Source organism: Pongo abelii, chromosome 8, assembly GCF_028885655.2.
Source record: "Pongo abelii isolate AG06213 chromosome 8, NHGRI_mPonAbe1-v2.0_pri, whole genome shotgun sequence".
In the NCBI taxonomy this organism is placed as follows: Eukaryota; Metazoa; Chordata; class Mammalia; order Primates; family Hominidae; genus Pongo; species Pongo abelii.
In genome coordinates, this window is record NC_071993.2 from 83,231,095 (window position 1) to 83,246,711 (window position 15,617).

Consider the following 15,617-nt stretch of genomic DNA (forward strand, 5'->3'; position numbering starts at 1 on the left):
AGCATACACAAGCTTCAATAGCCAATTTGATCAACCAGAAGAAAGGGTATCAGTGATTGAGGATCATATTAATGAAATAAAGAGAGAAGACAAGATTTTAAAAAAAGTGAAAAGAAATGAACAAAGCCTCCAAGAAATATGGGACTATGTGAAAAGACCAAATCTACGTTTGATTGGTGTACCTGAAAGTGATGGGGAGAATGGAACCAAGTTAGAAAACACTCTTCAGGGTATTATCCAGGAGAACTTCCCCAACCTAGCAAGCCAGGCCAACATTCAAATTCAGAAAATACAGAGAACACCACAAAGATACTCCTTGAGAAGAGCAATCCCAAGACACGTAATTGTCAGATTCACCAAGATTGAAATGAAGGAAGGAAGGTTGAGGGAAGCCAGAGAGAAAGGTCAGGTTACCCACAAAGGGAAGCCTATCAGACTAACAGTGGACTCCTCAGCAGAAACCCTACAAGCCAGAAAAGAGTGGGGGCCAATATTCAACATTCTTAAAGAAAAGAATTTTCAACCCAGAATTTCATATCCAGCCAAACTAAACTTCATAAGTGAAGAAGAAATAAAATCCTATACAGACAAGCAAATGCTGAGAGATTTTTGTCACCACCTGGCCTGCCTTATAGGAGCTCCTGAAGGAAGCACCAAACATGGAAGGGAACAACCAGTACCAGGCACTGCAAAAACATGCCAAATTGTAAAGACCATTGACGCTATAAAGAAACTGTATCAATTAATGGGCGACGTAACCAGCTAGCATTGTGATGGCGGGATCAAATTCACACATAACAATATTAACCTTAAATGTGAGTGGGCCAAATGCCCCAATTAAAAGACACAGACTGGCAAGTTTGTTGGAGAGGCAAGACCCATCGGTGTGCTGTATTCAGGAGACCCATCTCACATGCAAAGACTCACATAGGCTCAAGATGAAGGGATGGGGGAACATCTGCTGTGCAAGTGGAAGGCAGAGGAAAGCAGGGGTTGCAATCCTGCTCTCTGATAGAATAGACTTTGAACCAACAAAGATCAAAAGAGACAGGGAAGGCCATTACATAATGATAAAGGGATCAACTCAACAAGAAGAGCTACCTATCCTAAGTATGTATGCATCCAATACAGGAGCACCCAGGTAGGGTCATGAAGCAAGTTCTTAGAGACCTACAAAGAGACTTAGACTCCCACACAATAATAATGGGAGACTTTGGCACCCCACTGTCAATATTGGACAGATCAATGAGAAGGAGAATTGGCAGGGATGTCCGGGACTTGTACTCAGCTCTGGACCAGGCAGACCTGATAGACATCTACAGAACTCTCCACCCCAAATCAACAGAATATACATTCTTCTCAGAAACACATTGCACTTATTCTAAAATTGACCACATGGTTGGAAGTAGAAAACTCAGCAAATGTAAAAGAATAGAAATCACGACAAACTGTCTCTCAGACCACAGTGCAATCAAATTGGAACACAGGATTGAGAAACTCACTCAAAACTGAACAACTACATGGAAACTGAACAACCTGCTCCTGAGTGACTATTGGGTAAATAACGAAATGAAGGCAGAGGTGAAGATGTTCTTTGAGATCAATGAGAACAAAGACACAATGCACCAGAATCTCTGGGACACATTTAAAGCAGTGTGTAGAGGGAAATTTGTAGCACTAAATGCCCACAGGAGAAAGCAGGAAAGATCTAAAATCAACACCCTGGCATCACAATTAAAAGAACTAGAGAGGCAAGAGCAGACGAATTCCAAAGCTAGCAGAAGACAAGAAATAGCTAAGATCAAAGCAGAACTGAGGGAGCTAGAGACACACACACACACACACACAAAAACCCTTCAAAAAAATCAATGAATCTAGGAGCTGGTTTTTTGAAAAGATCAACAGGATAGACAGACTGCTAGTAAAACTAATAAAGAAGAAAAGAGGGAAGAATCAAATAGATGCAATAAAAACTGATAAAGGGGATATATCACTGATCCCACAGAAATACAAACTACCATCAGAGAATACTATAAACACCTCTATGCAAATAAACTAGAAAATCTAGAAGAAACAGATAAATTCCTGGACACATACACCCTCCCAAGACTAAAAAAGGAAGAAGTTGAATCTCTGAATAGACCAATAACAGGTTCCAACAAAAAAGTCCAGGACCAGATGGATTCACAGCCGAATTCTACCAGAGGTACAAAGAATAGCTGGTACCATTCCTTCTGAAACTATTCCAATCAATAGAAAAAGAGAGAATCTTCTCTAACTCATTTTATGAGGCCAGCAATATCCTGATACCAAAGCCTGGCAGAGACACAACAAAAAAAGAGAATTTTAGGCCAATATCCCTGATGAACATCGATGCGCAAATCCTCAATAAAATACTGGCAAACCGAATTCAGCAACACATCAAAAAGCTTATCCACCACAATCAAGTCGGCTTCATCCCTGGGATGCAGGCTGGTTAAACATACACAAATCAAAAAACGTAGTCCATCACATAAACAGAACCAATGACAGAAACCAGATGATTATCTCAATAGATGCAGAAAAAGCCTTCAACAAAATTCAACAGCCTTCCATGCTAAAAACTCTCAATAAATTAGGTATTGATGGAATGTATCTCAAAATAATAAGAGCTATTTATGACAAATCCATAGCCAATATCATACTGAATGGGCAAAAACTGGAAGCATTCCCTTTGAAAACCAGCACAAGACAAGGATGCCCTCTCTCACCACTCCTATTCAACATAGTATTGGAAGTTCTGGCCAGGGCAATCATGCAAGATAAAGAAATAAAAAGTATTCAATTAGGAAAAGAGGAAGTCAAATTGTCCCTGTTTGCAGATGACTTGATTATATATTTAGAAAACCCCATCGTCTCAGCCCAAAATCTCCTTGAGCTGATAAGCAACTTCAGCAAAGTCTCAGGATACAAAATCAATGCGCAAAAATCACAAGCATTCCTATACACCAAGAACAGACAAACAGAGAGCCAAATCGTGAGTGAACTCCCATTCACAATTACTACAAAGAGAATAAAATACCTAGGAATCCAACTTACAAGGGATGTGAAGGACCTCTTCAAGGAGAACTACAAACAACTGCTCAACAAAATAAAAGACGACACAAACAAATGGAAGAACATCCCATGCTCATGGATAGGAAGAATCAATATCGTGAAAATGACCATATTTCCCAAGGTAATTTATAGATTCAATACTATCCCCATCAAGCTACCACTGACTTTCTTAACAGAACTGGAAAAAACCACTTTAAAGTTCATATTGAACTGAAAAAGAGCCCACATTGCCAAGACAATCCTAAGCAAAAAGAACAAAGCTGGAGGCATCACGCTACCTGACTTCAAACTATACTACAAGGCTACAGTAACCAAAACAGCATGGTACTGGTACCAAAACAGAGATATAGATCAATGAAACAGAACAGAGGCCTCAGAAATAACACCACACATCTACAACCATCTGATCTTTGACAAACCTGACAAAAACACTATTTAATAAACGGTGCTGGGAAAACTGGCTAGCCATATGTAGAAAGCTGAAACTGGATCCCTTCCTTATACCTTACACAAAAATTAACTCAAGATGGATTAAAGACTTAAATGTAAGACCTAAAACCATAAAAACTTGAGAAGAAAGCCTAGGCAATACCATTCAGGACATAGGCATGGGCAAAGACTTAATGACTAAAACACCAAAAGCAATGGCAACAAAAGCCAAATAGACAAATGGGATCTAATTAAACTAACAAGCTTCTGCACAGCAAAAGAAAATATCATCAGAGTGAGCAGGCAACCTACAGAATTGGAGAAAAAATTTGCAATCTATCCATCTGACAAAGTGCTAATATCAGAATCTACAAATAAACAAATTTACAAGAAAAAGACAAACAACCCCATCAAAAAGTGGGCAAAGGATATGAACAGACCCTTCTCAAAAGAAGACATTTATGCTGCCAATAGACATGAAAAAATGTTCAGCATCCCTGGCCATCAGAGAAATGCAAATCAAAACCGTAATGAGATACCATCTCACTCCAGTTAGAATGGCGATCATTAAAAAGTCAGGAAACAGATGCTGGAGAGGATGTGGAGAAATAGGAACGCTTTTACACTGTTGGTGGGAGAGTAAATTAGTTCAACCATTGTGGAAGACAGTGTGGTGATTCCTCAAGGATCTAGAACCAGAAAGACCATTTGACCCTGCAATCCCATAACTGGGTATATACTCAAAGGATTATAAATCATGCTACTATAAAGACACATGCACACATATGTTTACTGTGGCACTATTCACAACAGCAAAGACTTGGAACCAACCCAAATGTCCATCAATAGTAGACTGGATAAAGAAAATGTGGCACATATACACCATGGAATACTATGCAGCCATAAAAAAGGATGAGTTCATGTCCTTTGCAGGGACATTGATGAAGCTGGAAACCATCATTCTCAGCAAAATATCACAAGGACAGAAAACCAAACACTGCATGTTCTCACTCATAAGTGGAAGTTGAACAATGGGAACACATGGACACAGGGAGGGGAACATTACACACCAGGGCCTGTTGGGTGGTTGGGGGCTGGGGGAGGGATAGCATTTGGAGAAATACCTAATGTAAGTGATGAGTTGATGGGTGCAGCAAACCAACATGGCACATGTATACCTATGTAACAAACCAGCAGATTGTGCACATGTACCCTAGAACTTAAAGTATAATAATAATAATAATAATAATAATAATAATAAAAGAAAAAATGAAGAATGAATGGATGTCCAAAGCTTTGAGCAATCTTTAAATTATATCTTATTAGAAAGAGAAACAGTTGAAAGAAATAGAGATATTGAAAAGGAAATAATTCATTAAATGGCAACTAGGACCATAAAGGTCCTGTTTTCTAGCATAACCATTTGTATAATCTAAACTCCAAGACAAAACCAATTTTACTACTTCAAAGAGTTGTTGGATCTCCTATACTATCAGCTCGTTTCGTTCGTTCTTCTGTCAATAGAGTTTTACCCTGATCTGACATCCTAGCTATATCATACTTTTAATCTACTTAATTCTTAGAAAAGCATTATTTCTGCTAAAAATAATAGCTATCTCTAGCCCTTCATTATGAAAGCTCATGCAAAAAAATGGTAAAACTCCAGTTAGGTGTACAGATAATTTTCTAATCTTACTTCCAATGATTGCAGACTGCCTCTCCCATAAAGTTTTACACCAGCTGTTAAAAGCTCTTCAAACTGATCTTGTTGCATCTTATTTTTACCTCTCCTTAATATCAAAAGGAAAATGAAAAAGAAGAGTAAAAAGACCAAAAGTTCTGGAGATGAGGAAGTGCAGTATAGTGATTGGCCTAGATCATCTTGACCACTGGAAGGTCTGAACTATTCAAAGGTGACCACACTTAGAGCTTGGTGCACAGCAAACGTATAAATGTGCGGGTTTCTAATATTAATTGTTTATTTAAAAATTAAGTTCCTTACACCCTGTCGCTGAAATGTCACTAGCCTGGGGCCTCCAAAGGCGAACGTGCAGAAGGTTGCAGTAAGGATGGAGAGTCTCTATGTAAACAACACGACAGGACCATGTGTAACGACTAAGTAACGACAGGACCATTAGTAAACGACTAAGCGATGTGTGATTTGTGATGTCAGCAGAACCCCCTGATGGAATCCTTGAGTTTCCATCAGTTGGCTAGAGAACGTCCCTATAAGAAAAGGCTGACCATTGACTTCGCCAGAAACTTTCCCCAGACTTGGCGTCCATTTGCAGGAAATGCCCCCGCGAGTCCCAGAGGTGGGTGGGTCCTGGGGAGGCCTCCAGGAAGGGCGGCCCCTCGGGCCCTGAGCGGAGAATGGCGAGGCCGCAGGCACTGGGGCCACAGGGGCCGGGTCCAAAGACCGGGGTCCCAGCAGGGGCCCCACGCGCCAGCGGGTGACAGCTCTGGGGGGCGGGGGGAGGCGGCCCAGGGCTCCCGGGACCGCCTAGGCGTTGGGGCCCAGCCCGCAGGACTGTCCGGCAGGCCGCGAGGATGGGGAGGGACCCGTGGTCCCCGCCCCGCAGGGCGGCGGCTGCCGGGCCTGGAGCGAGGTGGCGGAAAGGGGACTGTGGCCGGGGATGCAGGCGGGGGAGGCGGCCGAGGTGGGAGAGGGCGGGGTCGGCGGGGCGGGGCGGGGTCGGCGCTGTCCTGGCGGCTTTACAAAGCCCGCGCCAGCCTCGGCCGCCCGGCGGGACCCAGAGCCGCCGCGGGAGCCTCCAGCGTCCCCAGGTAGCGCGGGCGTCGCGGGGCGTGGCGGGGCGGGAGCGCTCCCGGGAGGAGCCGCGCCAGGGTGGGCGGGATTATGGGGGGTCTCTCTGCCCACCCGCAGTCCCCACATCCGCAGGCTCATGGGGACGCGAGAGCTTGGAGCATCCTTTTGCACCCCTGAAAGGAGGGTGACCTGGTTACCTTTCGCTGACCTCCTCACAGCTAGCCCAGCTGCTCTGACAAAGCACAGGGCCCCAGAGAGTGCTTCCTTCCAGAATACTTTGGGTGCCTTGAGCACCCTCCTACCTAAGCGTCCCCCAGCACACGCACACACACACACACATACACACACGCGCGCGCACACACACACACACATACTGGCGGAGGCGGGGGTGGCCAGAGGGATTAGAGAGATAAAGTCACTGTCAGTCAGAAAAAATAAGAATCTGGGCTGGACGTGCCACACTGGGGTCTTCTGAAAGTAGGCGCAGCATCTGCAGCTCCTCATACCCGGCCCTAAGGTGATGCGGGATTGATTTTTCTTGGTTTGTTAGCTGTGAAAGCCCCGGGCTGTAAAAAGGTTTGGGTCAAGAACTAGACTTTGATTTATTGAGGCTTGCTTTGCCCTGCTATGCCACACCTTGTGGTGTCTGGAAATGGGGTATTTTGGAGCACTCATACAAAGTTTGAACTGCTATTCAAGTGAGCTTGAATACTCACTTGATTTTTAATACTTGGGAATTAAAAAAATGAAGATATACATTCTCTTAGTTTAAATTGAGTTTTATTTTTCAATACACATGCATGTATTTTAAGAGAAGTAATCACTGGTGATGTCACTCAAATAATGAGTCCAGCAGGTGTGGCATTGTTAGAATTTGAATTTGAAACTAAGTTTACCGTATAGTTTTAGAGAAATTGACTGCTTCTTTATGTGCCTTTTTATGCGCTGTGTTACTGAGAGGTATGTGTGCTGAGAATCCTGTCACATCATCTTGCTCTTGGTGAGAAGGTCTCCCCTGGTGTTGGCCACAAGATCTGGGAAAAAACCCAAAATATATATTTTTTATTACTAGTGTTTCAGTGTGTGCAACTCTGCTTCTTGGGCCGCTAGCCTTAGTCTCTGGTGAGAAGAAATAGGTATCAAAAATGTGCCCTAGGCACACTTGGGAGCAAGGAGGAAGGCTGTAGATTTCTTTTTCCCCATTAAAGTTTTCATGTATTGGCAATTTAAACCCCAAAGCATTGTTTACCACCTGTCAGATGCACTCGGAAGTGTAAGGATTAACTAATAAAAGATTTGTAAAATGCTTCCTGAGTCTAAAATTCTATAAATATGGTAAATAGTAATAATCCACCCGTTGTTAAATTTATGTAGCTGCTTCTGCCATGCATATAAGATGATTTAGATGCATGTTTCCTGTCAATTAAACAATGAGTTTGGAGCAAAATAACCAGTTCAATTCACATCCTATGAAACTTTGAAATAAAATTTCTCCCATAAAGCAGCAACAGCAGAGAATCATAAAATAAGCTGCATTTCAAAAAGCTGTATATGAAATGGTATTTACCTTATGGTTGGGTGAAGAGGGACCCGGTGAACTTCTGAAACTAAGAAATATTCAGCCCTGGTTCACGTGTGTCTGAACCATAAACATTCCCTAACAGGGAGGGCATGCAGGTTTTTGTGGAACAGCCTCATAGCTTTCCAGTCTAATCCATGAAATATGCCTCTTGGCATTTTAAGGTTGAATTCAACCTGTGGTTTTGTTCATAGACAATGAAGAAAATCTGTATAGTTACTTGGATTAATTATTGATTCTTCCAATATCATGGGCTTGGTTTTGAAGCATCCTTAACACCAGCTATCATTTTAATATCCTGCAGATAATTGGTTTGTTCCCAGTTGATTTAGTGGCATATTAACATTTTTCTCTTAGCATGGCTTGAATAACAAAATGTGTCGTTCTTCTGTTTACCGACATCCTAGAGTAAAACCCGTTTGTTATATGCTACTTTTAAGTATAAATACTGATACAAGGGATCTTTTTTGTTGTTGTTTTAGGTAGACAACTCTAGATTTACCACTAGCAGGTTAAGCTGTGACCTTGATGAAGTTGGGGATGTCTTTTTTTTGACACTTGTCCACTTTAGTGGACTTTTCATTTCCTCCACTAAAATTTGGATGCGCAGTTGCTAAATAGGCTCCATTCCAGTATTCTACAACCTTCCCTCTGCCGCCACTACTCCTTCATCCAAGTAACTTAACCTCTGCTCTACTTTGTCTTGATTTGACAACAAGTTGGTACAGGTGAAAGTGCACTAGGTGAAAAATAAAAGAGCTTGCATTTCCGGAGCAGCTGTGATATACTAGGCACTGTGCCACAATATCTCATTAAATTCTTGTAATAATCTGGTGAGGTAGGCGTTGTCTGTGTTTCACAGAAAAGAAAACTGAGGCTCAAAGAAGCTTTCATGCCCAAGAATGAGCAGTTTATGAATAGAAAAGCCAGGATTTGAACCACTACAGTCTGGTACTTCCTGCTGTGTTGCAGTCTCTAAGAAGAGTTCACATTCTGCACTGAAGTGTGGAAGAGTTCTTCTATTAATTAGTCATTTGACCTCAGAGAAGTCCTTTAAACCCTCTGGGCCTCTGGTTTCCTTTCACTAGCTTTGGATTAAATTATCTCTCAGAGATAGAAGAGACAGTTCCAGGATTTTGGATGCCAAGTACATAAGCTATTTCTCCCACAGGATCCCAGAATATGCTCTCCCTTCCCCTTTTTCCACCCCCTTCCTTCCCGTTTTTCTTCTTTTCTTCCTTTAGGTCTATAAATTGCACTTCCTCTAGGAGGCTTCTTCTGAACACCTTTCTGTTCTTCTCCATCTCAGCCCTCAGTTATCCCTCACGGAGCTGATTACAAACCGAAGTCTCTTATTTATATTTGCTTAATATGATTGTTGTTTTTATCTTCTTCCCCATCACTTCTTACTTCCCCATCAGAATGTAGGCTGCATAGGCCAGAACTCTGTTTTCTGACTTTTTTCATTACTGTATTCCCAGGGCCTAGCACAGTGATGAATAGCACATAGTTGTTGGTCTGTAAGTATGTTTGAATAAGTAATTATCTCTTATAAAAGACATGTGTGAATGGGTAATATATTGTCCCTTCCTTGGGAAAGCCTAAATGAAGCATCATTGATCTTATAGTGTTAGAGAGGGTGAGCCTGAGTTATGAATGGAGTTCTGAGTACCATAATGGAGATGACAGGGCTGCCCTCAGACACACAGGACAAATGGACACACTGCACCTAGTACAACCCCATATTTTACGGCAGAGGAAACTGAAGCTCAAAATGATAATAGAAATTTAGGTCTAGACAATACCTTAGAGATCAGCTAATAGTCTAAGCCATTGTTTTATTGATGAGCAAACTGAAGCCCCCCAAAACAGATCATAAACTGTAGAACCTAAGCCTTCTGACTTATAAACCAGCATTCTTTTCACTCAGATCAAAAATAGTGAGGACTACCCAGTCAACAGGAGTAAGGAGCTTTGGACAATGATGCTTTCTTTCAGAAATTCAAAAGAGCCTTAGGTTGCCCAGACCAATCCTGAGTAGCAGCATTAGAACATCTTAGTATGTATAGCCTATTTTTAAATTTCTTCTGGTCTCTATAAACTTCGGTGACACATTTACTATTTTAATAATCCATCAAGCAGCCTTTTAATACCTATCATTAGTTTACCAATTCTATTTAAATGCTTGGACAGTCCAAATAGAAAATTTACAGGGCTGAGCATTTAACACTGGTGTGATAGATTAAAGGCACATTTAAAAAATGATTGCTAGTTTGAAACTCAAAATATTGGTGACTTATCTTTAAGCACCAAAATGTTAACTTTTCTTTAACATAGACAGCAATCCTTGCTAAAGTATTACATTTTATAAACAAACAGTTCTTAAAGTTTAGAGGGCATAAAAATCATCTGGAAGACTTTTTAAAATCACAGATTGCTTGGAGCCATTCTACGCAGTTCTGAATTAATAGGTTTGAGATTGCACCCACACAACTGCATTTTGACAAATATCTTTGGTGATTTCTCAATCAAATGGTCTGAAGATCTCATTTTGAGATCCAATAATGATTTTGGTATGTTTTTAATTTCCCCAGATTCTTCCTAAGAGGATATTTTAAAAAAAGATATTTTGGGAGGAACTCAATGTGTTTGAATCCAGCTAATAGCAGAGATGATTAAAATTGTTTGCTAGATATGATGACATTTGTTTCATTGTAGCAAAAGCCGTGTGTGTGTGTGTGGTGTGTGTGTGTGCACGTAACCATGATGTGGCTACTAGACTTGATATTGGCTCAAATCAAGCATGTTCAAAAATGTTTCTATTGGACCACAAAAATAAATTGATAAGTAGTAATAAGAGTTGAGTGTTAAGTTTCATGAGGAAATAGTGAAGTCCCTTGTTCTCCAGATGGTTACATTCTGTACAGTTGAGAGATAAGATTAATATCCACAAAAGATTCAGGATAAGTTTGCAAATCAAATACAGGATGCCTAGTTAAATCTGGATTTCAAATACACAACAAATCATGTTTTAGTAAAATTATGTCTCCCGTATAATATTTTTATTTGCTAAATCTGGCATTCCTGATCAGAGAACGTTAGCGTTCAGTGTCATTAGTTTCTAGAAGTAAGGGTGCTGAGTGGTGGTTGTTAAGCTTAATGAAATTGATAAAAGCTCTGGACGTGCTCCTGAGAAAAATGCCCCCATGGCACATTCCAACAGGCCTTGCATTACCATCCCTTGGGTTCCAGGCTGCTGAAGCTCTCGGGGACATCAGGTCATCTACAGTGGGGGACATCAGGTCATCTACAATGGTGGACAGCGAGGCAAATTCCTCAGGCTATTTTCTCTGGGCTGGAAAGGTCTGGAAGGTGACTGTGAAAAGTATAGTTGAACTAGGCCTTAAGAAGCAGTAGAATTTAGCTGGATTGTGGGTGGGAAGACATCTGAAGCTTTGAAAGGAGGCAGATTCCCTCAGGCCCTGAGGGTATTTAGTTCAGAATACTGATAAATCAGCTTGGGCAGGTAAAAAAAAAAAAGAAGACCTGGATTGTGGACAGTCTTAAGTTCTGAAGGGTTTAGACTGCCCATGTTGGAAAATAAAGAGTCTTCCCTGATATGTCAGCGGGGAGAACATGATCAAACTAAAGGAAAGAATAAGAAAACTCATCGGAAGCCCAAGCTCCAGAGTCAATCAGCCTGGTACGAGCTCCTCCATTTATGAGCTATGAGGTCTTTGACTTGTGAGCAACCTCTGTGAGTCCCCATCTCCTGAGCTGTGAATTGGGAATAATAATAGAAGCTACTAATGGGGTTGTTGTGAGAATAAAATGAAGTTGTTTGGTGCTTAGCACAGTGTGTGATACTGCATAAATATTCAATTAATGGTGCATAAGTACTATGATATGCTCCTGCTGCCCCTAATATTGTTCAAGAAAGACAAGTCTCAGCACCCTGCTTGAACCTGATTTTTTTTTTATTTTGGGGGAAGTGAAAAAAGAGGAAAATGATTATTTCTGGATTTGAATATAGCTTTAAAATCTCCCTTTTCCAAGTTGAAACTGCATTAACAAAAAACAATAAGGGCAGAAACAAGTGAGCAAAATGCTGTGTGTACTTCTGAGATTTTTAAAATAAGTACATTCAACTCTTTATTGTTTCTCCTAAGAGGAAACATTATGGATAATTCAAATAATTTACTCTGATCCAAATAAACATTTTAAAATTGTATGTGTTACTCTTAATAGCAGGTTTGCCATCTTTTTTGGCCAATATTTAAATTAATCAGTGTGTGATTGTTGTTCCCCAAAGCCTTTTAAACAGTAAGATAAAATGAGTATCAGAGATAATTTGCAAAGCAGCCAGGTTTCCCTTGCGTAGGTAATAAGGCTGACCACTAATTTTGGAAATGATACCTTGGGTGCTCTGGAGCCAGACTGCTTAGGTTCCAATCTCTGATGGTTCCTCCCCCAGGCCAGTCATTTTGCTTCTCTAAAGCTCAGTTTCTTCCTATAGGTAAAATAAAAGTAGTAACATCCCTTCCTCAAAGGGTATGTGCACTGAGTCCTCAGTAAGGTGCCTGGTACACAGTAATCATTTGCCAGCATGTAAGAATTTCCCAGCATGGAATTTTGTGACCAAAGCAATATAGTCCTCTTACTGGTATATTATTTTCTTTAATATACTCATAAATAATTTAGTTCAAGAAAGCATCTAATAATGTGGGAGCTATTTATGATCTTTAGTCACAGCTTAATGTATTGATGTACGCAGCCAGTGTTGTTTAGACCATTTTCCAAGCCATGGAGTACAATGTTACTCCATGGCTTGGAAAATTTGAAAGAATTTTTAGCCTCGTCTTCCATTATGTGCTTTGTTTTGTTTTGTTTTGTTTTGTTTTGTTTTTTTACTTATCTGTCTTCAGCTGTAACAGGGTGATTGGTGCCTTTCTAAAGAGCTTTGGGTTTCTTGTGCATTAAAGTGTCTGGGCCCCAGAATTTACTTGGCTCATAAACTTATGAGATGGAACAATACAAGATTGGTTTAAGGTACATTATAGTTGCATGTATGACAGTTATTTTTTATTTAGTTTATGCTAAGTACCTGGAGAGCATCTCCCACAGTGCCTTAAAGATAGTAGACTCAAATATTTATTGAATGAATTTAATGTATAATAAAATGCATTGCATTTTTTTTCCCTCACATTAGAAAATCTAACTTTTAAAAAAAAAAGAGAAGGGAAACATCATGCAGATATTTCAAGACTGAAGTATTATGGAAAATGTGAACTTGGAGATCTACCATTTGTATTTTCTGGAAGTGCTATCATTTTCACAAGCCTGTTTCTCCCATAGAGTCTTTGAATTATTAGCTGTTCCATTTCTCTGGAATATTCTTCCCTCAGATGGTGCTTGGCCCAGATAAAATGTCACCTCCTCAGAGAAGTCCTCCCTGACCACCTAATCTCACTCACTTTCCATTACATCACTTTGTTTTATTTATTGTAGTATATTAGCATGTGATTATTTCATTTTTTTAATTGCTTATCCTCATCCTTACTGGACTAGAAGTACCCTTAGGTCAGAGGTCAAGCCTACATGTTTACCGTTGTCTTCCCAGGATCTATTATAGTGCCAGGCATTTCATAGATACTCAACAAATATTTTGTCAATTCATTGAATTAAAGATTAGGATATGGTTTTTCAGTGTTATCCTAACACATAGCAATAATTTCTAATCTTTTGAGTCACATTTACCTTTCAGAATTGGATTAAAATTTTGAAACTCCTCCTCAATGAAAATTTACATACACAATTTTTTGCATATAATTTAAGTTCATGGATCTCAGGCTAAGAAACTCAGCTCTAAAAGTGTATATACAAATATTAAGAAAATCTAATTGCACTATTGAGCTAAATGTCACCAAAAAATTAATTACTACAAAAGAATTATAAATTTTAATGCTCATATTTTTACAGTAATCAATTACATGTTGCCTTGGGAGAATTTTGCAACCCTCCAGAGGAAAAAAAAAAGACAACCTATAAATGTTATATATTTTATTTATATGCTGGAAAGGATTTAGGGCCTACAGAAAAAGGCTAATAAAATATATACCGTACAGCAATATAAAATGTATTTCAAATAGGTAAGAAAAAATGAGTCAAAGGAAAAAATAAGGCTAAGAACATAAGATAGGGCCATGAGAGAAATTCATACTCAAAATTTATGCCATGAAATTCAACACTCTTGCTAGAAGATAGTAACAAATTTTGTTCTCAGTTTTTGAGCAGGCAATGCAAAGGAGAAAAAAATCAGTTATGCCTTGCAGAGGGTCATATTTTATATATACTTATGCATGAATATATGTATATGTATATAATAGAAACTACTCTTAAAAGAAGAAAGCTTGAGTATTGTAATAAGGAATAAAGAGATATATTTCTGGTGTTTTGTTTTTGGCATGTGCCCTTGTAGCTGAGCCTGAAATAACCCATTAAAAAATGCTTTAAAATGACTAGCACTTTGAATGTTTATAATTAAGGTTTTATGGCTTATTGTAATTTTTGTCAGCAGTAGACTTTTGGAAGGAGGCCTCATTACACCAGTAAGGAGAGATGGAGCTGGTGCAATGAAGACAATGGGTTTTCTCCATTTTCTTACAGCCCCTCTTTTTACCTAACCAAGCAGAGAGACACGTCCCCTCCATTATTCCACCATCTCCATTGTTACACACTATTTAATAAAATGCCGGAAGCTCTCATTCTCTTCTTAAAGAGGCATGCACCTAGGACATTGACTAAAGCAAGTTATTCCTGCTAACCTTAGTTTCCTTGGAAAGGAGTCTATCTGGGACTTCTACGCTTTCTTTCTTTGAGAGAGCAAATACAATAACTAGCTTCTTTAGAACATTATGTGGATTTGTGGCATTCTCTGAGGGGCTATAAATGGATCACATTGACAGCTTTATTTGTCATTCTTAAATGGAATGTGTTTTTTTCCCCTTTGTGTTAGATCAAAATCAGATGGCATTTCTTATTTCAATGTGGAATGTTTTTACTCTCATAATTGCAAAAGTGCATTCATAACTGATACTATTCTAATTTACAAAATTTGTGTTTCATGATTTGGGGGCATGAGAAAAATGTGACTGAGGGAAAACATCTTATGCAACATTTGAGTTTCGCCTATTTATTGAGATCCTGATACAGTTGCTAGAATTCTGTCACCATATGGAAGCAGAGACAATTATATTGCATTTGATGACATGAATTTTAGAAGCTAAGATATAAAAAGGCATATCCTGCAGAATATCTACAATCCAGAGACAGGCATTTTTGAAATATCTTCTCTCCTTTGTGTCCCCTCCAGCATGTCTGTGGACTTTGTCCTCCTTTCCTCCCCTTGCAATGACTCTTATTCAATATATACAGTAGCAAAAATGAAGATAATAGGATTGGAAAATACTACCTTCATATCTTAGCACACATCTTATATCATAAAACCAGTTGCATCTGCTCAGGTGAAATGTTTCATTCAAAAACCCCTATCATTCCCATTCACCCACTACTAAGCCTGAATGAGAATGGAAATCTTCCTACTTTCTTATATCCATTCAAGGCTCTCAATGCTCTTGTGACTGACCCCAGTTCTGTGCAAAATGTACCCCAGGATTTAAAAATCCTGAGTTGGATTTTTAAACACCAGCCTAGGGGTACATGTTTCTCACTGAATTTATATAT

At 39.6% G+C, this 15,617-nt stretch overlaps 1 protein-coding gene across 3 annotated transcripts in view; it reads left to right on the top strand.

Annotated features, from left to right (window-relative positions):
• Positions 1-5,716: 5,716 nt before the first annotated feature.
• RHOBTB1 (Rho related BTB domain containing 1) overlaps positions 5,717-15,617 on the top strand; it is a 132,570-nt gene continuing 122,669 nt past the window's right edge. For 2 of the 3 annotated variants that reach the window (XM_054521823.2, XM_054521821.2), the window contains exon 1: positions 5,717-5,840. The gene's annotated coding sequence lies outside the window, so the exon portion shown is untranslated. 3 annotated transcript variants of the gene reach the window in all.